The following is an 11872-nucleotide window of genomic DNA, read 5'->3' as shown; positions in this document are numbered from 1 at the left end:
CAACTACGCGGACGAGAAGGAGGAGGAGCGCGGGGCCCCGAGGGGGCACGCTAACGGCCGGCCCGAGGAGGAGGAGGAGGAAGAGGATGAGGATGAGGAGGAGGACGAGAGGAGGGCTCCGGAGAGGCGGCCCAGGCAGGTCGAGCTGCCCCTACCTCGACACCGTCAATCGACTAGCTTCGATCTACCATGTCCTTAGCGGAAGCAACAGGTTCGTTGTCGATCTACACACAAGCTCCCAGTTTCTGCTCCTCTGTAGTCTGCACTATACTCAGGTCAAAATTGACTCCTATTACACTTACTTTCAGTCCAGCTTAATCACTTCATGTAACTTAACTAGGATTAAATTATGTCTGAACAATTTAGCACACATATGTCATAGCGTTTGATCTCCTAGGGGAAACACATGCTCTTAGCACTGTGCTGGGATGCACTTTTGTTCTGAAACTAGAGTTCTTCCTGTGTTGTATGCTTCCCCAAGTGGATATATATATATTCCCCAAATGTTCAGAATTATGCCTTGGTCTTAGCAAAGTCGAAAATTACGCCTTTCTCTGCCTACTCGTTTCAGAGATCTACCTCAATTGTCTGCTCTGCCTGCTCTGCCTACTCGTTGCACCATACATCTCAGATGCCACATATTTTATTCACATTTTGCATTATACGTGTAGAACAGAATGTCTGAAGAAGCATCTTCCAGTAGCAGTGCCAAAGGGACTGAACGAACTTCAAATCATCGTTGTGCGATTTGAAGAGAAGATTTATACTGCAGCGACCAGTCAGGTAATTTAATCTGTCTTGGCGGCTACTCAAAGCAGATCATAGTTTATTTTATTTTTAGTTATGGGTGTCAAACAAGGTTTTATGGGCTTATAATAGAGCAGAACTGTCCCCAAATGTTGTAGAGGATACTTTTTAAGTCATGTTTAGTACCATGTATAACTATGATTCAAATCTTAAAAGCTGAAGCACCTGCTCGAGCATGCTAAATTCCTAATCAACCAGAACTCTTGGTTGCAAGCCACCATTAGTAATTTAGTCCCAGGCGGTGGTCATTGCGACGACACACGTCAGGTCAGCTAATTGCTTCTATTTCTTTCAACCAGTAGTACGTAGTAGCTATGGAGTGAGATGTGCTAATTAATTTGTACCACCGTACGCTTATAGAGTTCCCCTTTCTTTTGTTTTTATGTGTAACAGCCAAGATGATGTGCTTTACACTTACAACTCGTGCTGACTGAATCGGAGCAAGCCTCCTACCAGTTCCACCATGTAACACTCTGCAGGTACAGCTCAAACATTGCTCTGTTTCTCCAAAATTTAGTCGATCAGATTTCTAGCTATCTTGTTCCTTTCAGTATGTGCCGACGTGCACGCATTCTAAAGCTGCACATGCTTATATAAAATGCAAGCATGATCTCAGTCACATTGTATTCTGCTTGTGAACACATATTTTACACGTACCCCTGTTTGTAGCAAAGAAGACTTCCTTTATTTTCTACCTGCTGACAGAGTTTCACATCTCAGGTTGTCGAAATAAGATAGTGCTCTGTAGTGCATTCCAATTCAGTTGGGTACCCAGGAGCCCCACCAACCTGCAGTAATTATTCATCCCATTGTCGACAACTACAAGATGGGACCCAACTTCAAGAGAGGCCAAATGGTTTCTCCATATGGCGGAACATCACGGTAGCATTTCCTTGTAAATTTTAGTGTTGCACTGTTTAATCAGTTGATCTCATTCTAAAAATTCAGTCATGGTGGTACCGAGTACAGAGTATAGAGTACAAACACATATGCAAAGCTCAGGCAGAATCAATGGCTGGGACTGGGAGATGATCGTCATTCCAAGTAGCCTCTTGGATGGTCGTCGTAAGTACCTTCGCATTGAATTCTAGCAGCGAAGCCTCTTCATTTCGAGCAGTGATGTAGCCCGTATTGGCAAACTAGCTCTTTGTGTGTGCTAGTACCTAACGATCTCATCCTTGTATGATTTGGACATATGCTAGAATTTATTCACCGCATCAAGGGGTTAAGCACAGTAGTTTTGGGTTTCTACAGTACCAAGGGGATTTAGAGTTCCATCTCTCAGTATTTGGATCTTATCTAACCATGCTCTAAGATTTAGATGTGTTGGGGAATGGGGATTGCTAGCTCCTACTGGGTAATCAGAATAATGTTTGGGTTTTCCTCAAGAATGTCGGACACTATTTACAGTATGTTAAATGCAGACAATGTTGTTGATTTATGAGAATTATTTATTTACCTAGTGGATCCCCAATTGTATATCTATCCCTATCAATGCAAATGCTGAGCCATGTTCCACTTTTACTCTCTACATTATATTTTCACTGCCTGAAGGGGTTAGTATGCTTGTCTTTTTCACTGATTGTCTTTTTCATCGACATGCACCGCATTATTTTTCCGTGTCATTCTTTTGATGAATCTGAAGTTTATGAACCTCTGCTAGTAATGCTGTAGGGTTTTGGTGGCGATGCCGATGATCGTTGAGAGGTTTGTGGACTGGACGGTGTCATGGTTGCCAATGTACGAAGAGGCAAAGCTGCTGCTCGTCATCTACCTCTGGCACCCGAGCACACGGGTAAGCAGTCAGTTAGACACCCCGAGCGCGAGAGATGATCAACATTTCAGATAGACTTGATTCGGTATGTGGCCAATTCTGAATCTGAATGTCAATGGTGTTCGGATTTCAGGGTGCGGGACACGTGTATGATGGCTTCCTCCATCCGCTAGTGGCGTGGCACGAGGCCGACATCGACCAGGGCCTACTTGAGCCGAGGGCGAGGGACGTGGCGGCATCACAACTCAAGGCGGTGGCTGCCATCGGTCAAGTGTGGCTCGTCGAGGCTACCCGCCGTGTTTCGTCGCAGCTGCAGGCCGCGAGATCAGGTCGGGAAGGCGCCACGCATTGATGAGTGAGCCAATTTTTGGATCGGACCATAACAACGTGTCTCAGTCTCTGGCGTCTAGAAGTAGTGGTAAAGTTTTTAATTTGCATGGTAGCTGACACGCACAACATTGTGTTTACCCTCTTATGTAAAAGATATGTACAATGAGGAACTATGATAGTAGATACGTCAATTGAATGATAGAATGGAATTGATTGATTTTTTTTAATTTTTAATAAGTTAGTAGTAGCGTGGGAAAAAACAGCTCGCTACTAGTATTTAGGATACTAGTAGCGTTGGTATTACAGACACGCTACTACTATTTTGTTAGTAGTAGCGCGGGTACGAAATAGCAGTAGCGTGTGCGAAATAGCAGTAGCGTGGGTTGCACACGCTACTACACGGGTTATACCCATGCTACTACTAACTATTAGCTGTAGCGCAATATTAGTAGCACGGGTACCCACGCTGCTAGTAGCCTTTTTCCTAGTAGTGATAGTATGCCATGCTGCGAGGGTGAGATGGGCCCTGCAACGCCTCATACGGTACGCCTCATACCGGACATCGTCCTAAATCTCCTAGATACACCTTCTGCCAGTGATGAACATCAGTGTATAGCAGTAGTACAAGGAGGTGCCTTGAGACATTCAAATCTCTATTTTTGTACATATCAACTAAAATTAAGCACCCTAGTTTGCAGAAACGCTTAAACATTAACAGTGGGACTAGTTGATCAAACATACTTTAACAAAGAGAAGCACTTTCTTTATTTACATTGGAAATGAAATGATAGAGATGACACTCGCTCTATTTTAACTGTATTATTACTTTATTTTATCAGTGACACTAGGGTCGAGCAGGTGGCAAACGAGGTGTACCGTGCGTCGCAAGGATGGAGGCCGGGGGTGCTTAGACTGGGATGCTGAAGCTGGCTCTTTCAGTCACCAACATGGATGATTCAATTCATGGGACCTTTTGGTGCAGTTCACCTAAAATGAAGCAATTTCCCGTGAGCTAGCAGCTTCTTCTTCAATTTTTTTTAAGAAAAGGGCTCCAACCCCGGTTCCATTTCCATCAGAAAACGAAACCCACAGAGCTTCTTCTTCATTAGTTGCAATAAAATTGAGCGACATCAAGGTTGGTTGTGAAGCTCCTGGAATGCTCAACTATAATTTGGATATCATTTGTGCAGTTCAACTAAGATCGAGCGTGAAATGTATATCTCTATTTGCATAAAAAAGCTGGAAAGGAGGGTGACTAACAAGTAACAAGTGATGAAACATGCATCAAATGAAAAGAAGCATGTTCCTTATCTGAATGGCAATCCTACAAGGATAGTAGCAATTTCTAAAGCAGTGGCATTGCTAGATATTAGTGTGGGCATCAGGATTAACTATGATAACCGTTAAATATGACATTACTTTGGGCACGGGAGAGTAGGCGGACCAGGACAGTTGCATTTCTAACGAAAAGAACCAACTTATCTTAATGGGAAATTTTTGCAGGACATGTAAAGATGTGCCATTGATTCATATTACTGGAGGCATTACATTGAAAACAACATTGGTTTAACGTGTCCTTACTTTTAACAGTGCGGCTGCTACATTTTACCAGTGGCATTACATAAGAGTGGCTCGGGGCAACAAACATCAGAACAGGATATCTGGGTTGGTCCCATTTTTGTTCGGTATAGCCACCTTATACTGTGTGAGGCTAGCAAATCTAGTGCTGGACTTACTCTATTGACTTGTCCCCCAGTCCCCACTTTCTTTCCCTTTTCAACCAATAGATCGGGTTTATATTGAGGTTGTACTGCATTTCCCTTTATTTCCCTATTAGACCTAGAGACCAGTTGGATAGCCAGTCTCTGCTACTTTTCGCCCCCATTATTTCCTCTTTTGACCAAGTCCTAGATTCAGGTAACAAATCCTCCCCCACCCCCACCCCCTTTCTTCCTTGTTTGAACCAAGTAGTACTAGATTCGAGTGCATGAACTAGTTTTACCTCTTAAACGTTAAAAAATTAGGTGGTTTTCGAACAACCGATCGATCCTATCTACGAGGAGGCCTGAGAAATAGTAAAAGTTACAAATGCAGCGACGTCAGGAGCTCGGGAAGTATAGCAAGGCCCGTTTCGAAGAAAGTTATACCTGATGGTCGCCGAGATGTCGCTAGGTGGGCGACGGGAGGCCGGATCTGCCCACACTACGACAGCGAGGAATAAGAGGTCGGAGGCCCTCCCTCGCCAGCGGTGCTTGGGAAAGAACGACAAGGAAGGCTGATCGGGACGCGCCCAGCAGTGGGTAAGAGCCGTCGCCGAGGACGACCGCATGAACGTTGCACCTTCTCACCTTCCCTGGCAGAGAGGATCCGGATGGATCTGTGACAAGCGGTGAGAAGAGAGAGAGAGAGTGTGTGGCCACCGCTGTCGTGTTTAGATCTGGAGAGGCCGAGACAGGTGTGAAGAGAGCAACACTAGCAACCAAGCGCAGAGGCTCCTGCCTATATAGTGGAGTAGTACTTAGTTTTATTTTGTCTACCGGAGCCGGCTTGACCTCGTCAATGACTGTCGAGAAGTCTTCATGCACGTGGCCCGGAGGCGCAGTTGTTGTCATTTTGATCTGAAGCACCGGATTATAACATATAACACGAAAAAATGCCACATGACAAGAAATCATAACCTCACTGCCCAAAGGAGACAAGATGAATCTCGACGAACAAACTAGACGAGGAACAAAGCTCAAATTAAATATAAACTCGTAGAGAAGGGGTCCGTCGATAGATGTCCTAATTAACATAGCCGGCTTGACCTAGATGGCAGCCGAGTAGTCACTATTCGTGCATGTGCCCCCAATGACTAGCCCAACTCAGTTGTCGCTGTTTAACCCTCGCAGTGATCCGAAGCACATGACACATAATTTTGCGAGATGACAAGAAAACTTTTTTTCGATTTATCACCACAACTACAGCCATGTACAACACAGCATGCATGATATGTAGATGATAACCAATCCAGGCGTGTCTGCTAGAGTCTGGTCACATGCATGGACGAACTGATCTTCCGTGTCTTGCAGGGATCGTCCAGGCACCAACGTAGTACAACACTTCTCTAGTACTATCGCTCGTCTCCCTGTTCTATTAAGTCACCCGACTTGCGGGGCCGGGGAGTGTGCCTATGGTCGGTTCTCAATTGTCGTCCCACATGTGTGGGCGAACGCAATATGATGCGTGTTCCATTCAGAGAGCAGCGTGCCAGACCGACCGACCGTCTGGGATGCGACGCGAATGCGACATGCATGCTGTATACTCCATACATGTGTACCACCGTTTTATAGACGCTTTGCTCCATGGCGTGGGCGCGATCCATTGATACAAAATTAGTATATTGTATACAATTTAAAAGTCGAGGGCGGGGCTTTTCCTGCCCGGTAAGCGGCGGGACAGTTCTGCCTAGTCAGTTCGACAGAGATGCAAGAAGACGAGGGAGTAGGCTGCTGCAAACGTAGGGCTGTGTGATTTGACAGCGAGTTACTGCTAGACAGGTGGGGCCTCGTGATTTGACTTGCCATTATCATTTTAACTGTGGCGCTATGACCGGCGTGAGTCTCCCGATTCCTGACCACCTCCATACAGGTGCCTCTCCCAATGCTCCACCACGTAGTAGTAGAGGCTGGCTCTTGCATGAGAGCCCACTTCTCCACTTTTTCCTTGCCTCTCTTTCCTCCACATATGCAAAAATGCCATGTAAAGTGCACTATTGTACTTACTTGCTCCTACAGGTGCTTAAGCTTGCCACATAGGCATAAAGTCTGATGTGGCAAGTTAATCAAGAAGAGAGAGACTAGTTTGGTGACCCAAGGAAGAAACGGTGCTAAGCGTGTGTACCTAGGTGAAAAGACAATTTTGAGTCTATAGCTAATTAAATGAAGCAAACTTAGCAACACCATTTCATTGGAAGAGGTCACTCCTTGGCAAATGCAATAAATACTAGTACTCCCTGTGTACCATTATATAAGAACGTTTTTGACACTACACTAGCTAGTGTCCAAAATGTTCTTATATTATGGGACGGAGGGAGTACGAAGAAAGAGATAGAGAGGAGTAAAAAAATACACTTATAGCCAACCTTATAGCCAACCTTGTTGTAGTATGAGTGACTAAGTGATGACTATGTATGACATGCCAACATCAGATAGCCTAACGCACCATGTTAAATCTCCAAGGGCGCGACCACACGAGCGATGTGACGGTCATGGTAGGCGCAACCATGATACGGGCTGCTGGCAGCCCTTGGATCTGAGATCAAACGGTCGCATGCTAAGTTGATGAAAATTTTAAGAATAACCCTCCAGGATAGGATATTCATCCATAGGTCTAGAATCACGCCATGCAACCATTCGATCTCAGATCCAAGGGCTCTCGGAAGCCCGTATCATGGGAGAATGGAAAGCCACTACCCTGCTGTTCGCACGCTGGCAGTTCGCTCCTACTCTTTCCCGCACGTCCTTTAATACGAGGACGGTTCGCTCCTAGTCTTCCCGTCCATTCACATTACGACAGTTCCACTAATCCTAACCCTCCTCCAAAATCCATGGTGTCCCAAATCTCCCCGATCGGTGGTGAGTACAAGGTTAGAACCATCACTGGCAATGAGTTCGACGTCATCTACACCCGTACTTCCGCGATGATGAAAGGATGCCTTTCTCGCTTCAGACGCATGTTCGAAATCTCACATGATGAGTGGGTCGCTGGGCTAGATGTTGATTACACCACAGTCGTGGGACAAGAGAAGGATCTAAAGGACGAAGAGAGGAAGAAGCCCGCTGTGATCCAGTTTTGCATACATAACGTTTTCTTGGTCTACCACATATGCCATGCCGACGTTGAGTGCCAGGATTTTAAGAACTTCCTCAAGGACAAAACAGTCAAATTCGTTACTGTAGACTTTAAGAACAACAAAGAAGTCCTGTGTCGGATAGGCCTCGTTGTAGGCAACCCCTTCGACCTCCAGAAGAATCGGCTGGTGCCCTGTCGTCAGCCCTCAATGCTGACCCTGGCAAGAGCCATGGTTCATCCTTCGTACCGCAAACTGGAGAAACCTCATTACACGTTTCATCATCATGCATGGCAGCGGAATGTACTAGATATAGACCACATCCACTATGCTGCAATGGATGGCTACCTTTGTCTCAATATCTACAAGGGTTGGATGAAGAGCAACAGCCAAGTTGATGGTTCAATCAAAGAAGTATCGGCCAAGAGGAAGAGGGACAAGGACGAAGTTGAGGACGTGGACGACGACTCCGAGTAAGGTGGCAGTGTCGTTGCTCATGGCGGTTCTAAACTTCTAATGCAGTGTCTTCCGGATTAGTTGCATAGTTTAATTTCAGGTGTGCTTAGTTTAATTTGAGGGGTGTGTTGTGCTGAGCCCCCAGCAGAACTATGTTATGTTTCTTCTCGTTACTTTAACTCTTCAGTATGTACATACTAGTACTAGTATTTCTTTAATAGAATTTACCACCCCAATTAAGCACATACTAGTTTTTTTAATAGTACTATATGCATAATTTGGCGACGAGCGCTCTCTATATGTACCACCTTTTTTTTAAATTTCAATTTTTGCTCCATGGCGCAATCCATCCATAGTGGAGTACTACTGTACAAAAGTATACGTTTTTTAAAAGGCTAGCGTACTTTTCATCACACACACACATATATATATAGCCAGTTAAATTCTCAACCTAGAACGACGTGCATGCCATGTAGTAAACCGATCCGGAGGAAGTATAGTAAAAATGAGGTGATTTTACCCAACGATCGGCGGGGGAGCATGGCCTGTCATGCGGTCCCACGTGTCATGATGTACCAAGGCGATGCGTGTGTCCCTCTTGAGGCAGAAGCAGTACTAGTACGTGGTTTGAGATGATGTCGAACTGAAGTGTGAAATGATGGTTGCTTCGTCCGTCTGGGAAGATGCGGCATTGTGATTTGACGTCTCATTGCTCATTACTAACACTGGGCCGGTACGAGTGGGGTGCATCCCCCCTGCTATTCTGCACTGTTATTTGGTGCTTGACACGTCGACCCGGTTGCACATGAGATGACCCCCACATCCTTTGTCAAAATAAACAACACTCCGATCAATGCATTTCACTCTTCCGTGCAACGGACGGGCACCTTACTTGCTCCTACATGTGCTTAAGCTTGCCACATAGGCATAAAGTCTGATGTGGCAAGTTAATCAAGAAGAGACAGACTAGTTTGGTGACCCAAGGAAGAAACGGTGCTAAGCGCGTATACCTAGGTGAAAAGATAATTTTGAGTCTATAGCTAATTAAATGAAGCAAACTTAGCAACACTATTTCATTGGCAAATGCAATAAATACTTGTACTCCCTGTGTCCCATAATATAAGAACGTTTTTGGCACTACACTAGTGTCAAAAACGTTCTTATATTATGGGATGGAGGGAGTACGAAGAAAGAGATAGAGAGGAGTAAAAAAATACACATATAGCCAACCTTATAGCCAACTTTGTTGTAGTATGAGTGACTAAGTGATGACTATGTATGACATGCCAACATCAGATAGCCTAACACACCATGTTAAATCTCCAAGGGCGCGACCGCGTGAGCGATGCGACGGTCGTGGTAGGCGCGACCATGATACGGGCTGCTAGCAGCCCTTGGATCTGAGATCAAACGGTCGCATGCTAAGTTGCTGAAAATTTACAGAATAACCCTCCAGGATAGGATATTCACCCATTGGTTTAGAATCACGCCATGAAACCGTTCAATCTCTGATCCAAGGGCTCTCGGAAGCCCATATCATGGGAGAATGGAAAGCCACTACCCTGCCGTTCGCACACTGGCAGTTCGCTCCTACTCGTCCCCGCATGTCCTTTAATACTACGACGGTTCGCTCCTAGTCGTCCCATCCATTCACATTACGGTAGTTCCACTAATCCTAACCCTCCTCCCAAATCCATGGCGTCCCAAATCTCCCCGATCGGTGGTGAGTACAAGGTTAGAACCATCACCGGCGATGCGTTTGACGTCATCTACACCCGTTCTTCTGCGACGGTGAAAGGATGCCTTTCTTGCTTCAGACGCATGTTTGAAGACTCACGTGATTAGTGGGTCGCCGGGCTAGATGTTGAGTACACCATAGTCGTGCGACGAGAGAAGGATCTAAAGGATGATGAGAGGAAGAAGCCCGCCGTGAACCAGGTTTGCGTGCACGACTTATGCTTGGTCTACCACATATGCCATGCCGACGTTGAGTGCCAGGATGTTTATGATTTCCTCGAGAGCAACCTAGTCAAACTCGTTACTGTAGACTTTGGTAACGAAAAAGAAGTCCTGCGTCGGATAGGCCTTGTTGTAGGCAACACCTTCGACCTCCAAAAGAATCGGCTGGTGTCATCTCGTTAGCCTTCAATGCTGACCCTGACAGGAGCCATGGTTCATCCTTCGTACGGTAAACTGGAGAAACCTCCATACACGTTTCATCGTCATGCATGGCAGCGGAATGTACTAGATATAGACCACATCCAGTACGCTGCAATGGATGGCTACCTTTGTTTCAATATCTACAAGGGTTGGATGAAGAGCAATAGCCAAGTTGGCGGTTCAAGCAAAGAAGTATCAGCCAAGAGGAAGAGGGACAAGGACGAAGTCGAGGATGTGGACGAGGACTGCGAGAAAGGTGGCAGTGTCGTTGCTCATGGTGGTTCTAATGCAGTGTCTACCGGAATAGTTGCAAAGTTTAATTTTAGGTGTGCTTAATTTAATTTGAGGGCTGTGTTGTGCTGAGCCCCCAGCAGAACTATGTTATGTTTCTTCTTGTTAATTTAACTCTTCAGTAAGTACATACTAGTATTTCTTACATTTCATCTTTTAGTTGGTATAGTACTACCACTTATTTATTCACATTATATACATACAATATATATGGCCAACATCATATAGCCAGCAGTTTAGTTGTCAAAGAATTTAAGGGTGCTTAGTTTTGTCAAAGAATTCCAGGGTGCTTAGTTTTATTTGAGGGGTGGGTTGTGCTGGACACCATTATTGTGGCTAGCCTTTTTAATAGTACTACATGCATAATTTGGCGACGAGCGCTCTCTATATGTACCACCTTTTTTTTATTTCAAGTTTTGCTCCATGGCGCAATCCATCGATACTACTGCTGTACAAAAGTATACATTTTTTAAAAGGCTAGAGGGCGGGGCAGTCTAGCTTGGTCGGTTTCATGAGAGGCGTGGGCCTTTGTGATTTGACGGCTCATTACTGCTGGAAGGCGGGGCCTTGTGATTTGACTGCTCGTATAAATGCGCCGATGACCTGATCGAGGAGGAGCAAAGAACCGTGCGGTATACTCAAGTTTTCCACTGGAGTAGTACTGCGACGGAGGAGCACGAAACACGGCAGCCCAGTGCCATATGGCGATAAAAATGATCTAATTTGCTAGTCATCTCATTGTTAGCATTGTTCTATTCATTCCCTCAAAAAACAAAAACCATTGTTCTATTCATGCCTCGCAGAGAACGTGACACGTGTGGCGAAACACCCGAAGCAAAAGATGAAACACATCAGCAAAAGAAGAAGGAAGATTATCACCCCAAGTGATCTAATTCGTCGTGGAGTCGTAACTGCTTCTTCATCGCCTCCACGACCTCCATCTCCTTGCACGTCTCCTCCGCCATCTTCTTCATTCTGTCCATGACGCGGGATTTCTCGATGCGAGCCTTCATCATCTGTTCCACGGCCGCATTACGTACCTTGATAGCAGCCAGGTGCTTGATGCGGAGCCTCGCCAACTCCTCCTTCTATTCCATGATAAGGGCCTGCAGCATCTTCATCGAGGAACTACTATTCTCATGCATCTTCTTTCAGCCGGCGTTCTTCTCCTTCAACAGGTCGATCTCGTGGCAGAGCTTCGCCTTGTCCTCCTGAAGTCGCAG

The 11872-nt window shown here is 45.6% G+C and overlaps 1 long non-coding RNA gene across 1 annotated transcript; it reads left to right on the top strand.

Moving 5' to 3' along the window:
* The first annotated feature begins 651 nt into the window (after window positions 1-651).
* LOC123136068 (uncharacterized) lies at window positions 652-1767 on the top strand. Its single transcript, XR_006466554.1, has 3 exons — window positions 652-1074; window positions 1201-1286; window positions 1528-1767. It is a non-coding gene; the product is annotated as an uncharacterized lncRNA (long non-coding RNA).
* Window positions 1768-11872: the final 10105 nt, after the last annotated feature.

The sequence above is a fragment of the Triticum aestivum genome, chromosome 6B (assembly GCF_018294505.1).
Source record: "Triticum aestivum cultivar Chinese Spring chromosome 6B, IWGSC CS RefSeq v2.1, whole genome shotgun sequence".
NCBI classification, from domain to species: Eukaryota; Viridiplantae; Streptophyta; class Magnoliopsida; order Poales; family Poaceae; genus Triticum; species Triticum aestivum.
This window is presented reverse-complemented; position numbering and strand designations above follow the sequence as displayed.